A 24,306-nucleotide genomic window follows, 5' to 3' on the forward strand; every position below is an offset into this window, starting at 1 on the left:
AAGTTTATTTGGCTAAGAGTGCTAATATAAGGTATCTTTATTTCTTGTATAATTTATATTTGCTATATTAAACCTTAGCACCGATATGATCATATATCTAAAGTCATAACGTTTCATAGACCTGAGCAAAGTATATATTTTAGTTTACAAAAGTAAAAAGAATCCAAATTATGTAAATTAATTGAATGCAAAACCTTCCAGAGAGGAGTAAGGAAATGTAATAAAACACAGTCAAAACAATATTGTATCACATATATAGACTGATGCAATATATAGATTTAATTAAGAGTCCCAGCACAAAGTCCCAGCAAAGTGAATTGACGAAAATACAACGTGGCTGAGGATGGAAAAGTAGGTGAAATTCCTACTTACAGGAAAAAACCTCAATCCTATGAGGTAAGGAAACGGCCCAAATTCAGGAGGCAGGTGGAGATCACACTTGGTATCCAGAGGCAATTTCCAAGGAATTAATAGGATGACCCCCTTCCGTAAGAAGCTGCAGCTGTAGGCTAAAAGGTATCCACGACCACTTGTAGACCCTCAGTGGCTCAAACCGGGAATCTTCCTCAAAGTATTCTCATTTGACCATGTAGAGAAAGGAAAACGAAACACACAATGCACCAAAAATAGTGAAATTCCGTTTTAATAGGTTACAATTATGCACAAATGTAAACAGAACACTTACAAGAAATGCCCTCAATCAGATATAAGGTAAGTGTGCAGCATAAAACAGGCATGAACTAAAATGCAGCAAATAGGATAAAGTGCATCGGAAGCACTGACCAAACACCGGGAGATCCGCTCGATCCTAATGCATTTCAAAGTCACAGAGGACTTCTTCATCAGAGGAATGTAGCGGTTTGAATGATTACCTGGTAAGTACAACAGAGCGTATAATTGCAAAGCGATTGGGTGGGTCTCCACGGTGTTGTGAACACTCATTGGCTAAAGCAATATCATGTGACCGCGATTTCCAGGAACATCATAGGATGTTATTGAAAGCGGCCGGCTTCATTCTAATCGGTGGAGGTGCGGTCACATGATTTACACGGGGAAAATACGCTATCAGTCGGAAGACTGAATGTATAAGCATGAGTATTTTTCCTAAAGGCATAGTACAATAAGTTATTAGTGCAACCAATATTTTACATATAGAAGATACACACTACTTGAAGGTTTACTTCAGATCAGTTAGTATATAATAAATAGTATGTTTAAATATACAAGTTAAATAGAAAAAAGAATATTTTAAAATAATATTACTATAACTAACATAAACACTTATGTTTTTTAATAGACCTTAAAGAAACATTTTATTGCCTATAGCCGGAGTAATCTCCTATACACCACTAGATTTTAATTATATTTCTAATTTATTATTAGGTCTGATATAGTCAAAATGATTACTAAATGGCTAAAATATAAATCGATCTATAGATCATCAAATGATTATATTAAAAACACAGAAAAAAGAAATAGAGGATAAGTTGATGCACCAAACAAGAAGACCTAGATTTCAGCTTCCCCTAATATCCCTTAATAAGTCAAAAAGTGGTGATTAGATAAAAGCTGCAATATAAATTTCTTTATTTAGACCTGCAGGTTTGAGTGTTTTTAGGAAGTGTATCCAGAATGTCTCCCTTTGTCGGAGACACCTGAATCTATCCTCTCCATTTTTAAGTGGTAAAACATATTCTAAAACAGTCCCTTTTAGACATTTTGGATCTTTGTTATGAACCTGTTTATAATGTGCAGATAAATTATGTTCTTCAATTCCATTTTCTATATTTTTAATGTGTTCCGCTAGTCTTTTTTTATATGGTCTTTTGGTGCGGCCTATGTATTGCAATTGGCAGCCACATACCACTAGATATACCACATGTGTCATTTTATAATTAGTCAAATGTTCTAAAGTACATGTTTAGAGTTGGAGGTAGAGACAATGGATTTTGTTGGTTTATTACTGGTGTAGGCATGTTTGGGGGATATTTCTTTTGTGCAAATTTGGTTTTTAATGTTTCTGAGTCTTTGTTAAAATCTTCTACCCTTGAGCAATTCCTGCGCAAACATTGGAATTGCCCATAGGGTATATTGTTCATCCAGGCCAGATAGTGTCCACTATCTGCTTGCAGATAGCCATTGCTATCTGTTTCTTTGCTGTAGACTTTAGTATAAATACATCCATCTTCATGGAATATACTCAAGTCTAGAAAATCAATGCAATCATATTCCAATTTATAAGTAAATTTTAAATTCATGTTATTATTATTCACATGGTTAACAAATTCTTGGAAAATTATCTCATCCCCATCCCAAATTAGGATAATGTCATCTATAAAGCATCCTCACCAGACTATATGTTGTCTGTATGGGTTGTTATTGTAGATGTAAAATTCTTCCCAGTGGGCCATGTATATATTGGCATAGCTGGGGGCCATTGTAGTTCCCATGTCTGTCCCACGGGTTTGAAGAAAAAAAATCATTATAAAATTCAAAAAAGTTTTCTTTCCAGCACAAATCTAGTACAATCAAGGATAACGTTTTGATGATCCTCTGTTAGCTCCGATGTATTTTTCAGGCACTCTTGGATTGCTCTTATACTCAAGTTGTGTGGTATGCTCTTATAAACAGCGGCCTCGTCCAGAGTTGCCATTTGTAGTTCTTTTTCGATTCACACTGCTGGACCTTTTCAATAGTATTTGCTGAATCTCTGCGCTAAGAATATAGTGTAGGCACTATTGGTTTCAAGAAAAAATCCACGTATTCCAATAGGCAGGCCATTAGAGAATTAATGTCTGACACTATCGGTCTACCTGGAGTTTTTTTGGTGTCTTTAGGAGTAGTTATTCAGGATAAAGAAGATTACTTAGAAGAAGCATATAAACTTCTAAATGATACTACCACCTATTTAAAACTTAAAGATAATCCCACCCAATTCTTTCTTAAATAATAACTTTACCTCCTAGATAGTGCCAAAAATAATGCCATTCTTAACACGAATGAAAGTATCTATACAACCCAAGTCCAAGTAAAGCCACATTCTACCATCTACCTAAGGTGCATAAAGACACCAAAAAACCTCCAGGTAGACCGATAGTGTCAGGCATTAATTCTCTAATGGCCCGCCTATTGGAATACGTGGATTTTTTTCTTGAAACCAATAGTGCCTACACTATATTCTTACCTCAGAAATTCAGCACATACTATTGAAAAGGTCCAGCAGTGTGAATGGAAAAAGAACTACAAATGGAAAATCTGGACGTGGTCGCTCTTTATACGAGCATACCATACAACTTGAGTATAACAGCAATCCAAGAGTGCCTAAAAAATATGTCGGAGCTAACATAGGATCATCAAAACTTTATCCTTGATTGTACTAGATTTGCGCTGGAAAGAAACTTTTTTGAATTTTATAATGATTTTGTCTTCAAACCAGTGGGACAGCGATGGGAACCACAATGGCCCCCAGCTATGCCAATATATACATGGCCCACTGGGAAGAATTTTACATCTACAATAACAACCCATACAGATAACATGGCGGGGTCGCTTTATAGATGACATTATCCTAATTTGGGATGGGGATGAGATAATTTTCCAAGAATTTGTTAACCATGTGAATAATAATAACATGAATTTAAAATTTACTTAGACATTGGAATATGATTGCATTGATTTTCTAGACTTGAGTATATTCCGTGAAGATGGATGCATTTATACTAAAGTTTACAGCAAAGAAACGGATAGCAATGGCTATCTGCAAGCAGATAGTGGACACTATCTGGCCTGGGTAAACTATATACCCTATGGGCAATTCCAATGTTTGTGCAGGGATTGCTCAAGGGTAGAAGATTTTAACAAAGACTTAGAAACATTAAAACCAAATTTGCGCAAAAGAAATATCCCCCAAACTTGATTGAATCCTCATTGAATAAAGTTAAGGATATGGATAGAACCTCCCTTCTGAAAAGTAAAACAGATAAAGAAAAAGAGAATAAGAATAATAAACTCAGGAGAAGCTGCATCCTCATAACTACATATAATGAGGCAGCTCCGGAAATTAGAAAAATTATGTTCAAACATTGGAACATTCTAGAGCAGGATACATTTTTAGCTAACACTCTGAATGAGACCTCAACAGTAACTTTTAGGAGGAATAAAAATCGGAAAACAATATTAGCACCCAGTAAACTATTAACTAAAAAGCCAAAATTGGCTAGAAAAACATACTGTAGGTTTTTTAAGTGTAATAGACTGAATTGTTTGGGATGCAAAACATGCCTACACCAGTAATAAACCAACAAAATCCATTGTCTCTACCTCCAACTATAAAACATGTACTTTAGAACATTTGACTAATTATAAAATGACACATGTGGTATATCTAGTGGAATGTGGATGCAATTACAATATATAGGCTGCACCAAAAGACCATATGAAAAAAGACTAGCGGAACACATTAAAAATATAGAGAATGGAATTGAAGAACATAGTTTATCTGCACATTATAAACAGGTTCATAACAAATATCCCAAATGTCTAAAAGGGACTGTTTTAGAATATGTTTTACCACCTAAAAATGGAGAGGATGGATTCAGATGTCCTGCGACAAAGGGAGACATTCTGGATACACTTCCTAAAAACACTCAAACCTGCAGGTCTAAATAAAGAAAAAAGATATTGCAGCTTTTATCTAATCACCACTATTTGACTTATTAAGGGGTATTAGGGAAAGCTGAAAGCTAGGTCTTCTTGTTTGATGTATCAACTTATCCTCTACTTCTTTTTTCTGTGTTTTTAAGATAATAATTTGATGATCTATAGATCGATTTATATTTTTGCCATTTAGTAATCATTTTGACTACATCGGACCTAATAATAAATGAGAAATATAATTAAAATCTAGTGGTGTATAGATTACTCCGACTGAGGCAATAAAATGTTTCTTTAAGGTCTATTAAATAACATAGGTGTTTATGTTAGTTATAGTAATATTATTTTAAAATATTCTTTTTTCTATTTAACTTTGTTATACTACAAGATGCCTACATTTATTTATGTACATATATTTATATATCTTTTAGAATCCTATGTAATTCCTGGTTTTAATTTCATATGCTAGTTTTAAAAATAATGCAAATATTGTTGAAAGGTTAGTATATTTGTATATTTAAACATACTATTTATTATATCCTAACTGATCTGAAGTAAACCTTCAAATAGTGTGTATCTTCTATATGTAAAGCATTGGTTGCACTAATAACTTATTGTACTATGCCTTTAGGAAAAATACTCACGCTGTTATACATTCAGTCTTCAGACTGATAGCGTATTTTCCCCGTGTAAGTCATGTGACCGCGCCTCCACCTATTAGAATAAAGCCGTCCGGCTTTCAAAAACATCCTATGATGTTCCTGGAAAATCTCGGTCACATGTTCTTGCTTTAGCCAATGAGTGTTCACAATGCCATGGAGACCCGCCCAATCGCTCGCAATTATACGCTCTGTTGTATTACTGGGTAATCATTCAAACCGCTACATTCCTCTGATGAAGAAGTCCTCTATGACTTTGAAACGCAATAGGATCGAGCGGATCTCCCGCATTAGTCTTATTGCGACAGAGTGCTCTACATTTCCCCTACTAACTACAGATAGATTATGAGTTATGCGCGCTATAGGGAAATTAATGAATTAAGAAAAGTTGCGTTATTTAACCCCCTATAGCGCAGCTATTACAAGTTTTAAAAACCCGGCTTGTGCATGCGATATGGGGTTTTTAAGCTCCATACCACACACAAAACAAGCGCTGTTTTGACGTGCTTGTGCATGGCTTTCCCCAGAGACATCAATGGGGAGAAGGTGGTAGGTAACCCAAAGTATTGATCTAGGCCCATTTTGGTATATTTAATGCCACCATTTCACCGGCAAATGCGATCAAATAAAAAAAAATTGTTCACTTTTTCACAAACTTTAGGTTTCTCACAGAAATTAATTTACAAACAACTTATGCAATTATGGCATAAATGGTTGTAAATGCTTCTCTGGGATCCCCTTTGTTCAGAAATAGCAGACTTATATGGCTTTGGCGTTGCTTTTTGGTAATTAGAAGGCTGCTAAATGCCACTGCGCACCACAAGTGTTTTATGCCCAACAGTGAAGGGGTTAATTAGGGAGCATGTAGGGAGCTTGTAGAGTTAATTTTAGCTTAAGTGTAGTGTAGTAGACAACCCAAAGTATTGATCTAGGCCCATTTTGGTATATTTCATGCCACCATTTCACCGCCAAATGCGATCAAATAAAAAAAAAATTGTTCACTTTTTCACAAACTTTAGGTTTCTCACAGAAATTATTTACAACCATTTATGCCATAATTGCATAAGTGGTTGTAAATGCTTCTCTGGGATCCCCTTTGTTCAGAAATAGCAGACTTATATGGCTTTGGCGTTGCTTTTTGGTAATTAGAAGGCTGCTAAATGCCACTGCGCACCACACGTGTTTTATGCCCAGCAGTGAAGGGGTTAATTAGGGAGCATGTAGGGAGCTTTAGAGTTAATTTTAGCTTAAGTATAGTGTAGTAGACAACCCAAAGTATTGATCTAGGCCCATTTTGGTATATTTAATGCCACCATTTCACTGGCAAATGCGATAAAATTAAAAAAAAAACTTAAATTTTTTCGCAATCTTAGGTTTCTCACTGAAATTATTTACAAACAGCTTGTGCAATTATGGCACAAATGGTTGTAAATGCTTCTCTGGGATCCCCTTTGTTCAGAAATAGCAGACATATATGACTTTGGCGTTGCTTTCTGGTAATTAGAAGGCCGCTAAATGCTGCTGCGCATCACACGTGTATTATGGCTAGCAGTGAAGGGGTTAATTAGGTAGTTTGTAGAGATCTTGCAGGGTTAATTTTAGCTTTAGTGTAGAGAATCAACCTCCCAGCTGACACATCAGAACCCCTGATCCCTCCCAAACAGCTCCCTTCCCTCCCCCACCCCACAATTGTCCCCGCCATCTTAAGTACTGGCAGAAAGTCTGCCAGTACTAAAATAAAAGTTTTTTAAATTTTTTTTTTATATATAGCATATTTACATATGCTGTGGTGTAGCATCCCCCCTTAGCCCCCAATCTCCCTGATCCCCCCAAAACAGCTCTCTAACCCTCCCCATCTGCCTTATTGGCGGCCATCTTGGGTACTGGCAGCTGTCTGCTATTATTTCACAGTCAAAAAAGTGTTGTTTTTTTAAATGTACACTACTGTTACACCAGATATGTGTGGTGGCACTGGGCAAGTGGGCACAGTATACGCTGTGAGTCTGACAAACACTGTGGCAGGCAGGCAACTGCTATCTCTCCTTACAATCTCTCCTTACAGCAGATTTCAGATGAGTCCTTCAGGACTGTAGTGGACACTGAATACACTAGCCTAGCTATCGATTTCCCTATTAAATCAGCAGCAGCTACTCGGTCCCTCCTCTCACTAAGAATGCAGCTTCTAAAATGAATCTAAAATGGATGCTGTCCAGGAGGTGGGAGGGTCTGGGAGGGAGGGTGCTGCTGATTGGCTGTAATGTGTATTCTGACTGTGAGGTACGGGGTCAAAGTTTACTCAATGAGATGATGAATAAGGGGCGGATCGAACATCGCATATGTTTCGCCCGCTGAGGCGAAACGCGAACATGCTATGTTCGCCGGGGAACTATTCGCGACATCACTACCGCCACTATATTAAAGTTATGAACCCTAAACCTCTGGCCTCCCACATTGCAACAACCTAAATTAAAACTATAGTAACCCCTAAACCTAACCCTAATGTAACCCTAACCCTTATCCTAACCCTAAACCCTAATATAACTTTATCCCTAACCCTAACAACCCCTAACTTTAACATAATTTAAATAGAGCTAAACTATAGTTAGAATTATTAACTAAATAATTCCCATTTAAAACTAAATACATACTAACTTGTGAAATAAAACCTAACCTGCCTTACACTAAAACCTAACCTTACAAAAAATAACAAACACTAAAATTGCAAAAAATAAAAAAAACTACCATTACAAAAATAACAAACATTATCCAAAACAATAAAAATGATTCCTATTCTAATACCCTTTTAAAAATAAAAACCCCCACCCCAAAATAAAAACCCCTAATCTATAATAAACTACCAAGGGCCCATAAAAGGGCCTTTGGGGGTCCTGAAAAGGTCCCTTTTGTAGGGCATTGCCCCTAAGTTTAAAAAGCTCTTTTGCTACAAAAGAAAATAAAACACCCCCTAACAGTTACAAACCCCCACCCTCCTAACTACCAAGGGGCACTTAAAAGGGCCTTTTTGGGTCCATTAAAAGGGGCTCTTTGTAGGGCATTGCCGTAAAGTTAACAGTTTTTTTTGCTGCAAAAAAAACCCCAAACACCCCCTAACAGTATACAAAACCCCCACCCCCCAAACCCACAAAATAGAAATAAAGTAAACTTAATCTAACCCTTTGCCCTGAAAAGGGCATTTGTATGTCCAATAAACAAAGGTGTCCACAGCATAAGCTTCCAAATCTTTTCTTTATTTAGGGAAGGATTCAAAGGTACAAAAATAGCAGTACCTTTGAATCCTTCCCTAAATAAAGAAAAGATTTGGAAGCTTATGCTGTGGACACCTTTGTTTATTGGACATACAAATGCCCTTTTCAGGGCAAAGGGTAGATTAAGTTTTACTTTATTTCTATTTTGTGGGTTTGGGGGGTGGGGGTTTGTATACTGTTAGGGGGTGTTTGGGGTTTTTTTGCAGCAAAAAAACTGTTAACTTTACGGCAATGCCCTACAAAGAGCCCCTTTAATGGCCCCAAAAAGGCCCTTTTAAGTGCCCTTGGTAGTTAGGAGGGTGGGGGTTTGTAACTGTTAGGGGGTGTTTTATTTTCTTTTGTAGCAAAAGAGCTTTTTAACTTAGGGCAATGCCCTACAAAAGGACCTTTTCAGGACCCCCAAAAGGCCCTTTTATGGGCCCTTGGTAGTTTATTATAGATTAGGGGTTTTTATTTTGGGGTGGGGGTTTTTATTTTTAAAAGGGTATTAGAATAGGAATCATTTTTATTGTTTTGGATAATGTTTGTTATTTTTGTAATGGTAGTTTTTTTTATTTTTTGCAATTTTAGTGTTTGTTATTTTTTGTAAGGTTAGGTTTTAGTGTAAGGCAGGTTAGGTTTTATTTCACAAGTTAGTATGTATTTAGTTTTAAATGGGAATTATTTAGTTAATAATTCTAACTATAGTTTAGCTCTATTTAAATTATGTTAAAGTTAGGGGTTGTTAGGGTTAGGGATAAAGTTATATTAGGTTTAGGGTTAGGATAAGGGTTAGGGTTACATTAGGGTTAGGTTTAGGGGTTACTATAGTTTAATTTAGGTTGTTGCAATGTGGGAGGCCAGAGGTTTAGGGGTTCATAACTTTAATATAGTGGCGGTAGTGATGTCGCGAATAGTTCCCGGCGAACATAGCATGTTCGCGTTCGCCTCAGCGGGCGAACATATGCGATGTTCGATCCGCCCCTTATTCATCATCATTGAGTAAACTTTGACCCCGTACCTCACAGTCAGAATACACATTACAGCCAATCAGCAGCACCCTCCCTCCCAGACCCTCCCACCTCCTGGACAGCATCCATTTTAGATTCATTTAGAAGCTGCATTCTTAGTGAGAGGAGGGACAGTGTAGCTGCTGCTGATTTAATAGGGAAATCGATAGCTAGGCTAGTGTATTCAGTGTCCACTACAGTCCTGAAGGACTCATCTGAAATCTGCTGTAAGGAGAGATTGTAAGGAGAGATAGCAGTTGCCTGTCTGCCACCGTGTTTGTCAGACTCACAGCGTATACTGTGCCCACTTGCCCAGTGCCACCACACATATCTGGTGTAACAGTAGTGTACATTTAAAAAAACAACACTTTTTTGACTGTGAAATAATAGCAGACAGCTGCCAGTACCCAAGATGGCCGCCAATAAGGCAGATGGGGAGGGTTAGAGAGCTGTTTTGGGGGGATCAGGGAGATTGGGGGTAAGGGGGGATGCTACACCACAGCATATGTAAATATGCTATATTAAAAAAAAAAATTTAAAAAACTTTTATTTTAGTACTGGCAGACTTTCTGCCAGTACTTAAGATGGCGGGGACATTTGTGGGGTGGGGGAGGGAAGGGAGCTGTTTGGGAGGGATCAGGGGTTCTGATGTGTCAGCTGGGAGGTTGATCTCTACACTAAAGCTAAAATTAACCCTGCAAGATCTCTACAAACTACCTAATTAACCCCTTCACTGCTAGCCATAATACACGTGTGATGCGCAGCAGCATTTAGCGGCCTTCTAATTACCAGAAAGCAACGCCAAAGTCATATATGTCTGCTATTTCTGAACAAAGGGGATCCCAGAGAAGCATTTACAACCATTTGTGCCATAATTGCACAAGCTGTTTGTAAATAATTTCAGTGAGAAACCTAAGATTGCGAAAAAATTTAAGTTTTTTTTAATTTTATCGCATTTGCCAGTGAAATGGTGGCATTAAATATACCAAAATGGGCCTAGATCAATACTTTGGGTTGTCTACTACACTATACTTAAGCTAAAATTAACTCTAAAAGCTGCCTACATGCTCCCTAATTAACCCCTTCACTGCTGGGCATAAAACACGTGTGGTGCGCAGTGGCATTTAGCAGCCTTCTAATTACCAAAAAGCAACGCCAAAGCCATATAAGTCTGCTATTTCTGAACAAAGGGGATCCCAGAGAAGCATTTACAACCACTTATGCCATAATTGCATAAGTTGTTTGTAAATAATTTCTGTGAGAAACCTAAAGTTTGTGAAAAAGTGAACAATTTTTTTTTATTTGATCGCATTTGGCGGTGAAATGGTGGCATGAAATATACCAAAATGGGCCTAGATCAATACTTTGGGTTGTCTACTACACTACACTTAAGCTAAAATTAACTCTACAAGCTCCCTACATGCTCCCTAATTAACCCCTTCACTGTTGGGCATAAAACACTTGTGGTGCGCAGTGGCATTTAGCAGCCTTCTAATTACCAAAAAGCAACGCCAAAGCCATATAAGTCTGCTATTTCTGAACAAAGGGGATCCCAGAGAAGCATTTACAACCATTTAGGCCATAATTGCATAAGTTGTTTGTAAATAATTTCTGTGAGAAACCTAAAGTTTGTGAAAAAGTGAACAATTTTTTTTTATTTGATCGCATTTGCCGGTGAAATGGTGGCATTAAATATACCAAAATGGGCCTAGATCAATACTTTGGGTTACCTACCACCTTCTCCCCATTGATGTCTCTGGGGAAAGCATGCACAAGCACGTCAAAACAGCGCTTGTTTTGTGTGTGGTATGGAGCTTAAAAACCCCATATCGCATGCACAAGCCGGGTTTTTAAAAACTTGTAATAGCTGCGCTATAGGGGGTTAAATAACGCAACTTTTCTTAATTCATTAATTTCCCTATAGCGCGCATAACTCATAATCTATCTGTAGTTAGTAGGGGAAATGTAGAGCACTCTGTCGCAATAAGACTAATGCGGGAGATCCGCTCGATCCTATTGCGTTTCAAAGTCATAGAGGACTTCTTCATCAGAGGAATGTAGCGGTTTGAATGATTACCCAGTAATACAACAGAGCGTATAATTGCGAGCGATTGGGCGGGTCTCCATGGCATTGTGAACACTCATTGGCTAAAGCAAGAACATGTGACCGAGATTTCCAGGAACATCATAGGATGTTTTTGAAAGCCGGACGGCTTTATTCTAATAGGTGGAGGCGCGGTCACATGACTTACACGGGGAAAATACGCTATCAGTCTGAAGACTGAATGTATAACAGCGTGAGTATTTTTCCTAAAGGCATAGTACAATAAGTTATTAGTGCAACCAATGCTTTACATATAGAAGATACACACTATTTGAAGGTTTACTTCAGATCAGTTAGGATATAATAAATAGTATTTTAAATATACAAATATACTAACCTTTCAACAATATTTGCATTATTTTTAAAACTAGCATATGAAATTAAAACCAGGAATTACATAGGATTCTAAAAGATATATAAATATATGTACATAAATAAAATGTAGGCATCTTGTAGTATAACAAAGTTAAATAGAAAAAAGAATATTTTAAAATAATATTACTATAACTAACATAAACACCTATGTTATTTAATAGACCTTAAAGAAACATTTTATTGCCTCAGTCGGAGTAATCTATACACCACTAGATTTTAATTATATTTCTCATTTATTATTAGGTCCGATGTAGTCAAAATGATTACTAAATGGCAAAAATATAAATCGATCTATAGATCATCAAATTATTATCTTAAAAACACAGAAAAAAGAAGTAGAGGATAAGTTGATACATCAAACAAGAAGACCTAGCTTTCAGCTTTCCCTAATACCCCTTAATAAGTCAAATAGTGGTGATTAGATAAAAGCTGCAATATCTTTTTTCTTTATTTAGACCTGCAGGTTTGAGTGTTTTTAGGAAGTGTATCCAGAATGTCTCCCTTTGTCGCAGACATCTGAATCCATCCTCTCCATTTTTAGGTGGTAAAACATATTCTAAAACAGTCCCTTTTAGACATTTGGGATATTTGTTATGAACCTGTTTATAATGTGCAGATAAACTATGTTCTTCAATTCCATTCTCTATATTTTTAATGTGTTCCGCTAGTCTTTTTTCATATGGTCTTTTGGTGCAGCCTATATATTGTAATTGGCATCCACATTCCACTAGATATACCACATGTGTCATTTTATAATTAGTCAAATGTTCTAAAGTACATGTTTTATAGTTGGAGGTAGAGACAATGGATTTTGTTGGTTTATTACTGGTGTAGGCATGTTTGCATCCCAAACAATTCAGTCTATTACACTTAAAAAACCTACAGTATGTTTTTCTAGCCAATTTTGGCTTTTTAGTTAATAGTTTACTGGGTGCTAATATTGTTTTCCGATTTTTATTCCTCCTAAAAGTTACTGTTGAGGTCTCATTCAGAGTGTTAGCTAAAAATGTATCCTGCTCTAGAATGTTCCAATGTTTGAACATAATTTTTCTAATTTCCGGAGCTGCCTCATTATATGTAGTTATGAGGATGCAGCTTCTCCTGAGTTTATTATTCTTATTCTCTTTTTCTTTATCTGTTTTACTTTTCAGAAGGGAGGTTCTATCCATATCCTTAACTTTATTCAATGAGGATTCAATCAAGTTTGGGGGATATTTCTTTTGCGCAAATTTGGTTTTTAATGTTTCTAAGTCTTTGTTAAAATCTTCTACCCTTGAGCAATCCCTGCACAAACATTGGAATTGCCCATAGGGTATATAGTTTACCCAGGCCAGATAGTGTCCACTATCTGCTTGCAGATAGCCATTGCTATCCGTTTCTTTGCTGTAAACTTTAGTATAAATGCATCCATCTTCACGGAATATACTCAAGTCTAGAAAATCAATGCAATCATATTCCAATGTCTAAGTAAATTTTAAATTCATGTTATTATTATTCACATGGTTAACAAATTCTTGGAAAATTATCTCATCCCCATCCCAAATTAGGATAATGTCATCTATAAAGCGACCCCGCCATGTTATCTGTATGGGTTGTTATTGTAGATGTAAAATTCTTCCCAGTGGGCCATGTATATATTGGCATAGCTGGGGGCCATTGTGGTTCCCATCGCTGTCCCACTGGTTTGAAGACAAAATCATTATAAAATTCAAAAAAGTTTCTTTCCAGCGCAAATCTAGTACAATCAAGGATAAAGTTTTGATGATCCTATGTTAGCTCCGACATATTTTTTAGGCACTCTTGGATTGCTGTTATACTCAAGTTGTATGGTATGCTCGTATAAAGAGCGACCACGTCCAGATTTTCCATTTGTAGTTCTTTTTCCATTCACACTGCTGGACCTTTTCAATAGTATGTGCTGAATTTCTGAGGTAAGAATATAGTGTAGGCACTATTGGTTTCAAGAAAAAAATCCACGTATTCCAATAGGCGGGCCATTAGAGAATTAATGCCTGACACTATCGGTCTACCTGGAGGTTTTTTGGTGTCTTTATGCACCTTAGGTAGATGGTAGAATGTGGCTTTACTTGGACTTGGGTTGTATAATACTTTCATTCGTGTTAAGAATGGCATTATTTTTGGCACTATCTAGGAGGTAAAGTTATTATTTAAGAAAGAATTGGGTGGGATTATCTTTAAGTTTTAAATAGGTGGTAGTATCATTTAGAAGTTTATATGCTTCTTCTAAGTAATCTTCTTTATCCTGAATAACTACTCCTAAAGACACCAAAAAAACTCCAGGTAGACCGATAGTGTCAGACATTAATTCTCTAATGGCCTGCCTATTGGAATACGTGGATTTTTTCTTGAAACCAATAGTGCCTACACTATATTCTTAGCGCAGAGATTCAGCAAATACTATTGAAAAGGTCCAGCAGTGTGAATCGAAAAAGAACTACAAATGGCAACTCTGGACGAGGCCGCTGTTTATAAGAGCATACCACACAACTTGAGTATAAGAGCAATCCAAGAGTGCCTGAAAAATACATCGGAGCTAACAGAGGATCATCAAAACGTTATCCTTGATTGTACTAGATTTGTGCTGGAAAGAAACTTTTTTGAATTTTATAATGATTTTTTTCTTCAAACCCGTGGGACAGACATGGGAACTACAATGGCCCCCAGCTATGCCAATATATACATGGCCCACTGGGAAGAATTTTACATCTACAATAACAACCCATACAGACAACATATAGTCTGGTGAGGATGCTTTATAGATGACATTATCCTAATTTGGGATGGGGATGAGATAATTTTCCAAGAATTTGTTAACCATGTGAATAATAATAACATGAATTTAAAATTTACTTATAAATTGGAATATGATTGCATTGATTTTCTAGACTTGAGTATATTCCATGAAGATGGATGTATTTATACTAAAGTCTACAGCAAAGAAACAGATAGCAATGGCTATCTGCAAGCAGATAGTGGACACTATCTGGCCTGGATGAACAATATACCCTATGGGCAATTCCAATGTTTGCGCAGGAATTGCTCAAGGGTAGAAGATTTTAACAAAGACTCAGAAACATTAAAAACCAAATTTGCACAAAAGAAATATCCCCCAAACATGCCTACACCAGTAATAAACCAACAAAATCCATTGTCTCTACCTCCAACTCTAAAACATGTACTTTAGAACATTTGACTAATTATAAAATGACACATGTGGTATATCTAGTGGAATGTGGCTGCCAATTGCAATACATAGGCCGCACCAAAAGACCATATAAAAAAGACTAGCGGAACACATTAAAAATATAGAAAATGGAATTGAAGAACATAATTTATCTGCACATTATAAACAGGTTCATAACAAAGATCCAAAATGTCTAAAAGGGACTGTTTTAGAATATGTTTTACCACTTAAAAATGGAGAGGATAGATTCAGGTGTCTCCGACAAAGGGAGACATTCTGGATACACTTCCTAAAAACACTCAAACCTGCAGGTCTAAATAAAGAAATTTATATTGCAGCTTTTATCTAATCACCACTTTTTGACTTATTAAGGGATATTAGGGGAAGCTGAAATCTAGGTCTTCTTGTTTGGTGCATCAACTTATCCTCTATTTCTTTTTCTGTGTTTTTAATATAATCATTTGATGATCTATAGATCGATTTATATTTTAGCCATTTAGTAATCATTTTGACTATATCAGACCTAATAATAAATTAGAAATATAATTAAAATCTAGTGGTGTATAGGAGATTACTCCGGCTATAGGCAATAAAATGTTTCTTTAAGGTCTATTAAAAAACATAAGTGTTTATGTTAGTTATAGTAATATTATTTTAAAATATTCTTTTTTCTATTTAACTTGTATATTTAAACATACTATTTATTATATACTAACTGATCTGAAGTAAACCTTCAAGTAGTGTGTATCTTCTATATGTAAAATATTGGTTGCACTAATAACTTATTGTACTATGCCTTTAGGAAAAATACTCATGCTTATACATTCAGTCTTCCGACTGATAGCGTATTTTCCCCGTGTAAATCATGTGACCGCACCTCCACCGATTAGAATGAAGCCGGCCGCTTTCAATAACATCCTATGATGTTCCTGGAAATCGCGGTCACATGATATTGCTTTAGCCAATGAGTGTTCACAACACCGTGGAGACCCACCCAATTGCTTGCAATTATACGCTCTGTTGTACTTACCAGGTAATCATTCAAACCGCTACATTCCTCTGATGAAGAAGTCCTCTGTGACTTTGAAATGCATTAGGATCGAGCGGATCTCCCGGTGTTTGGTCAGTGCTTCCGATGCACTTTATCCTATTTGCTGCATTTTAGTTCATGCCTGTTTTATGCTGCACACTTACCTTATATCTGATTGAGGGCATTTCTTGTAAGTGTTCTGTTTACATTTGTGCATAATTGTAACCTATTAAAACGGAATTTCACTATTTTTGGTGCATTGTGTGTTTCGTTTTCCTTTCTCTACATGGTCAAATGAGAATACTTTGAGGAAGATTCCCGGTTTGAGCCACTGAGGGTCTACAAGTGGTCGTGGATACCTTTTAGCCTACAGCTGCAGCTTCTTACGGAAGGGGGTCATCCTATTAATTCCTTGGAAATTGCCTCTGGATACCAAGTGTGATCTCCACCTGCCTCCTGAATTTGGGCCGTTTCCTTACCTCATAGGATTGAGGTTTTTTCCTGTAAGTAGGAATTTCACCTACTTTTCCATCCTCAGCCACGTTGTATTTTCGTCAATTCACTTTGCTGGGACTTTGTGCTGGGACTCTTAATTAAATCTATATATTGCATCAGTCTATATATGTGATACAATATTGTTTTGACTGTGTTTTATTACATTTCCTTACTCCTCTCTGGAAGGTTTTGCATTCAATTAATTTACATAATTTGGATTCTTTTTACTTTTGTAAACTAAAATATATACTTTGCTCAGGTCTATGAAACGTTATGACTTTAGATATATGATCATATCGGTGCTAAGGTTTAATATAGCAAATATAAATTATACAAGAAATAAAGATACCTTATATTAGCACTCTTAGCCAAATAAACTTTTACTTTGATTGTTGCGCTTACATACACAATAACAACCCTACTGTGCACAGTGAACATAGAAACAAACATCCAAATAGTCAGGTAAGACAATATTCTCCTACCTAATATGCACCAATAATATAGATCAAAAGGAGGAAAAATACATTAAAGTTACAAAGATGGTAACGGTTAGCAAATGTCAATACCCTGTACACAACATTCAACGATTATTATAATACTTATCGTATAGTGTCCAAAGGTGTGACAGCAATAGATCACAGTCCTGCACAGACCATTCAAAGGAAAAAAAGAGATATTGTAATCCATACGGTGGCTGATGCAAAGACACGTTGCTGGGGGTGCCTTTCACAGACTTGTTTCAGCGTAACCGCTGACATGAGGTAAAGGGTGGAAGTGATCCTGGAAGGAGCTCAACCTCTACACGGCCAAAAACAAGGCAACCCCGGTACAGACTTGCCGCGGAGGAGTACAGTGTCAACGTTCCAACACTACTCCTTCTACACTCTCGCACCGCCTCTATATCCTGGTATATCCTGGGACTGTTTAAGCCAAGCAATCCTCCTGCAATGACAGAAATGTAACGTTCCTCCCAATGCTCAAATTCAGACTGAGTTCGTCTATATTATTGGTGCATATTAGGTAGGAGAATATTGTCTTACCTGACTATTTGAATGTTTATTTCTATGTTCACTGTGCACAGTAGGGTTGTTATTGTGTATGTAATCAAAGTAAAAGTTTATTTGACTAAGAGTGCTAATATAAGGTTTCTTTATTTCTTGTATAATTTATTCTTGTTACTTTTGTATTGCTTTTTTTAGATTAAATATTTTTATTGAATTTTAATACATATCAAAACAGTATTTTTAAAGAAGGAAAACAAAATACACAGCATTTCTATTACATTTGTTGTTCTCGTTGGCAGGTCCTTATATTGATAAAGTTCTCTTGAGTCCTTTAATTATAGTCTTTGCACAGACTGGTAGCATTCTTACAACCCATGGATTAGTTCACTATTTGTAAAATTAGACAATAGGACAGAACAACTTTCTGTATAGGAAGACATAGTTGAGTTTTCCTATGTACATTTATAAAGCAGATAATCACTTTTTATTAAACGTAATCAACAGCAAACTTATGCAGCGGTAAACTTGATGAGATATTTTTTCGCAACACACGACAATCAATGACAACATTTGAAAAAAGAGCGGAGCAAGAAATTATCTTGAACTAACTTTGACAGTAAGTCATGTTTGTGCTCTCTGCTGCCAGAGAAATATGATATTCAGAATAAGTTCCTGTTTGTCATTATAACTATAATACAATTTTTCTAGGGATAAGATATGTTCTACCTCGTGAATCCATGATGTGTATGTTGGGACTTGTGTTTTTTTCCAGAATCTGGGTATGAGTCTTTTGACACTATTCAATATACAAAGTAACAGTTTCCTTCTGCATTGACATGGGATCTCAGGGATATTGTTCAGGAGTACTATATCTGGGGTTAATTCTATTGTTGTCTCTATAATGTCTTTAATACATTTGGCGATTCTTTTACAAAAATCTTTCAGTAATGGGCAGGACCACCAAATGTGGGATATGGAGCCTAGCTCGCCACAGTGTCTCCAACACCTTGGGGTCGTTTGTGGGAATATGCTATGCAAACGAATTGGTGTGACATACCACCTAGATAGAATTTTGTAGTTTGTCTCAGCTATTGCTAGGGATACTGAGGATTTTTTAGTTGTGAGGAAAATCTTTTCCCATTGTGAGTCAGTAAGTGATATATTTAGTTTGGTTTCCCATTTTGCTATGTATGCTGGTTTTCTGTTTGGGAATGAGTCTTTCAACATTTTGTAGATTATTGAAACGTGTGATCTCACTATGACTGGTTTAGAGCAAAGCTTCTCAAAAGGGTTGAGGGGTCTTATGAGATCAGGTTTATGAGGATTATATAGTATAGCATGACGGACTTGATAGTAATTGAATCATCTGTGGAATGGGTGACCTATAGTATGAGAGATTTCTGTTTGTGTTCTGAAACTGCCATTAGCTATTAGAATATGAATTGGGATGCTAGAAAGTTTGTTATTATAAGGTAATGGGCAATGCTTAGGTTGTGCAAACAGTGGCCTCTACTTATCAAGCTGTCAACCGCAAATACGCTGGAATTCCGCAGCGTATTTGTGGCGAGCCTGATTTGCCATAGTTATCAAACCCTACAGACCAGCAAAAGTAGAATTTAGAAACGTAACATACGATCCAGCGGACTCAATCCGACACAGATAGATGGTTACATCGCTACAGATGTTCCGAACGCAAGTTCGGCACAATCTGACTACTTTTGGTAGTTATCAAATACCTACTAGGTACGCTCGCCACTATTCCGGCCCAGCGTACCTGGTTTCCAATCCACCACCCTGGAGGCGGTGGATGCCATAGGAATCAATGGAAGTCTGACAGCAGCGAAAGCTCATGTTCGCTGCTGCCCGATATCCCATTAATTCCTATGGGAACGTCTACACCTAACACGATAACATGTACTCTGAGTCTAAACACCCCTAATCTGCCCCCCCCTACACCGCTGCCACCTACATTATACTTATTATCCCCTAAACCGCCGCTCCTGGGGCCCACCGCAACTCTAATAAATGTATTAACCCCTAAACCGCCGCTCACGGAGCCCACCACCACCTACATTATACCTATTAGCCCCTAATCTGCGCCCCTTATACCGCCGCCACCTACATAAAGTTATTAACCCCTATCCTGATGCTCCCGGACTCCGCCGCAACTAAATAAACGAATGACTGGTCCTTTTAATGACGTCATCCAAGATGGCGTCCCTTGAATTCTGATTGGCTGATAGAATTCTATCAGCCAATCGGAATTAAGGTAGGAAAAATCCTCTTGGCTGATGCAATCAGCCAATAGGATTGAAGTTCAATCCTATTGGCTGATCCAATCAGCCAATAGGAATGAGCTTGCATTCTATTGGCTGTTCCAATCAGCCAATAGAATGCGAGCTCAATCCTATTGGCTGATTGCATCAGCCAATAGGATTTTTCCTACCTTAATTCCGATTGGCTGATAGAATTCTATCAGCCAATCGGAATTCAAGGGACGCCATCTTGGATGACGTCATTTAAAGGACCAGTCATTCGTCCGTTATGGTTAGTCGTCAGTCTGGATGGATGCTCCGCGTCGGATGTCTTCAAGATGGAGCCGGTCCTCGTCGGATGGATGAAGATAGAAGATGCCCATCTGGAGGACCTCTTCTGCCCGGTTGGATGAAGACTTCGCCCGGCTTCGTTGAGGACTTAGACCCAGTTGGGTGAAGACATCTCAAGGTAGGGTGATCTTCAGGGGGGTAGTGTTAGGTTTTATTAAGGGGGGATTGGGTGGGTTTTAGAGTAGGGTTGGGTGTGTGGGTGGTGGGTTTTAATGTTGGGGGGTATTGTATTTTTTTTTTACAGGCAATAGAGCTGATTACTTTGGGGCAATGCCCTGCAAAAAGCCCTTTTAAGGGCTATTTGTAATTTAGTATAGGGTAGGGATTTTTATTATTTTGGGGGGCTTTTTTATTTTATTAGGGGGATTAGATTAGGTGTAATTAGTTTAAAATTCTTGTAATTATTTTTTTATTTTCTGTAATTTAGTGTATTTTTTTGTGCTTTAGTTCATTTTATTTTATTTTAATTAATTGTAGTTAATTGTAGTTCATTTATTTAATTATAGTGTAGTGTTAGGTGTAATTGTAACTTAGGTTAGGTTTTATTTTACAGGTACTTTTGTATTTATTTTAATAACTATTGTTCCTAGTTAAAATAAATACAAACTTGCCTGTAAAATAAAAATAAACCCTAAAATAGCTACAATGTAACTATTAGTTATATTGTAGCTATCTTAGGGTTTATTTTATAGGTAAGTATTTAGTTTTAAATAGGAATAATTTATTTAGATTATTAGATTATTTTAAATTCTATTTAAATTAGTGGGGGTTAGGGTTAGACTTAGGTTTAGGGGTTAATAAATTTAATATAGTGGTGGCAACGTTGGGGGTGGGAGATTAGGGGTTAATACATTTAATGTAGGTGGCAGCAGTGTAGGGGGTCAGATTAGGGGTTAATAAATTTAATATAGGTGGCGGTGGTGTATGGGGGTCAGATTAGGGGTTAATAAATTTAATGTAGGTGGCGGCGGGGTCCGTGAGCGGCGGTTTAGGGGTAAAACATTTTATTTAGTTGCGGTAGGGTCCGGGAGCGGCGGTTTAGGGGTTACACAATTTATTAGAGTTGTGGCGGGGTCCGGGAGCGGCGGTTTAGGGGTTAAACACTTTATAAGAGTTGCGGTGGGATCCGGGAGCGGCGGTTTAGGGGTTAATAACTTTATTTAGGTGCGGGGGGCTCAGGGAGCGGCAGTATAGGGGGTAAAACAGTATAGTATAGTGTGGGTGCTTAGTGACAGGGTAGCAAGAAAGCTGCGTTTAAGCCGATGAGCAGCGAGATCGATGACTGTTAGTTAACAACAGTCCGCTGCTCATCGCACTGTGCTTGGTGCGCGGCTTTTTGACAGCTTTCTTGATAATTTTGGTGAACGTATTCAGGTCCACGGCAGCGATGTTAGGCGATCTTAGGCGAGCATATTGGTGTGGTCGAATGCTAGAAAATCAACGGCTTGATAAGTAGGGGCCAGTGAGTTATTGAAAAGTGGAGTCATAGGGGATATAGGGCTAGATATGGTTTAATTTGTCTGTATTGTTCTGTCCCAGATTTTAAGGATGTTAATTATAAAGTAATTAGTCAGTTTGGCTAATGGTCTATACTTTGCCAGAGTCCAGCAGAGTTCACCTAAGTTCATGTCTGGCTATGCTTGTTCACTGTCAGGACCAAATGAATGATTCAAATTGTTTTTGTTGAAGCAATAGGTACTGTGTTGGTAAATCTATCCGAAGCACTTGGAATAAATATAAGTATTTTGGTATGAGGGTCATTTTAATGGCATTAATTTGTTCCATCCATGATAAGTGTCCCTGTTTGTGCCATGCGACTAGTTGTATTTGGGAGACCTTTCGTAAGGAGACATAATTATTTTTGTAGAGGTCCGCTATGGTGGGTGAGATGTGAACTCCTAGGTAGTGTATACTATTTTTTGTTAGGAAAGAGGTGTGGGAGGCCAAGTACTGTAAGTCTTCTGTAGATAAATTAATAGGGAGTAACACTGATTTGTCCATGTTTATGGAAAAGTTAGATATTTGCTTGTAGCTTTCAAGTATATTGAGTAGTTGGGGAATGGATCTTGTCTGGCCTCGAATGGTAAGTATTATATCATCCGCATAAAGTAGGCATTTCTGTTGTATAGGTCCGAAGTCTAGTCCTAGTATATCCTGGGTTTGTCTAATTTTGGCCGCTAAGATTTCAACTGTAAGGGCAAACAGGAGAGGGGACAAGAGGCAGCCCTATCATGTGCCGTTTCTTAACTCTATTGTACGGGAAAATACTCCATTAGAGCATATTTTGGCTCATTCATAGAGCATGAATACGCTCCAGGAAGAGGCTAGTGAAGCTGAACCTCGACAGGATGGACCACATGAAATCCCAGTCCACCCTGTCAAAGGCCTTCTCCGCATCTGTCGAAAGTAGGATGAGGGGGATGTCTTCTGTTGATGCTGTTGTTAGAGTCTGTAACACTCTTATGGTGTTGTCTTTTGCCTCTCTTCCTAGAATAAAGCAGACCTGTTCGGTGTGTATCAGTGATGGTAGTACCTTATTAATGTGCAGACCCAGTAGCTTGGCATAGATTTTAGTGTCTACATTGATAAGTGATATTGGTCTGTAGTTTGGTATCAGGTCTGGCATTTTACCGGCTTTGGGATTACGGTTATGTTAGCTTCTAGAAAAGTTTGGGTGAAATGGGACTGACTGTCTATGGAGTGGAACAACTCCAGTAGGTGGGGGGCTAAGGATTGTCTTAATAGATTGTACATTTTGGGTGAGAATCCGTCTGGTCCAGTGGCTTTGCTAATTGGTAATTCTTTAATAATCTTGTGTAGCTCCTGGAGGGTAAAAGGTGTATCTAGTTTGAAACAGTCTTCTGCTGATAGGGTTGGGAGGTGTAGGTTTGTCAGGAATCGTTAGTTGCGCTTTAGTCTCTGTCAGAAGTATTTGGAGGTTGTACAGGGTAGTAGTAGTCTGAAAATGCATTTGTAATATCTGTGTTGTGGGTAAAGACTTTTCCCCTTGACCTGTTATTCGCCTAATTAATGTTTTATATTTTCTTTTTTTTTAAGGATCTAGCCATCAATCTCCCTGCTTTATTGCTCTCTACAAAAACATGTTGCCTTCGATGTGAGGGCCCTAAGGTGTGTCTTTGTTATGAAATATTTATTTAGTTCCTTCCTAGTTCGGTGTAGCTACGCAGTGAGTTGTTGCGATTTCGGGTTTTGCTTGTGTGCAGCCTCTGAGTTTGTTAATGTGGTTGTCAATGTTATGTATTCTGCTACTTTCAATTTACGCTGTTTATGCATGTACTGCATGAGTAATCCTCTGGTGTAACACTTGTATGCCTCCCAGTTATTAATGGGTGAGGTGTCACTAGAGATGTTAATGGAAAAGAACTTATCTGTTTTATCTATTAATGTGGTGAGTAGTTGAGGGTCCAAGAAAATGTAGTAATTTATTTTCCAGTTGTATTCGTTTTTCAGTTTGGCAGACCAAGTGAATGAGCTTAGTACCATGCTATGGCCTGACCAGGCCGTATGTTTTATTTTGGAAACTATCACGTAGGGTTAGGTGTTCTGATCACATGGAATGTAATCAATTCTAGTGTAAGATCTCTGAGGGTTAGAAAAAAAGGTGTAATCTTTAGTATTGGTGTGTGTTGTATGCCAAGTGTCAATTAAAGGTTTGGTTTGAAGTGCTTGCCAGTTAGTCTTTATTTGTCTCTTACTAAGATAAGATTTTTCTGTGGAGGTGTCTAATATTTGGCAAATTGGAAAATTGAAATCTCCTCCTATTATTATTGGGCCCTTGGCTATGTCTATAATTTGGTTGATTGCTCTTCTGAAAAAGAGAGGAGTTGGTGCATATAAATTAGCTAGTGTAATAGGTTTACCGTAGATCAACCCTACTAGTATTAGGATCCTACCCTCAG

This window comes from Bombina bombina, chromosome 6 (assembly GCF_027579735.1).
Source record: "Bombina bombina isolate aBomBom1 chromosome 6, aBomBom1.pri, whole genome shotgun sequence".
NCBI lineage: Eukaryota > Metazoa > Chordata > Amphibia > Anura > Bombinatoridae > Bombina > Bombina bombina.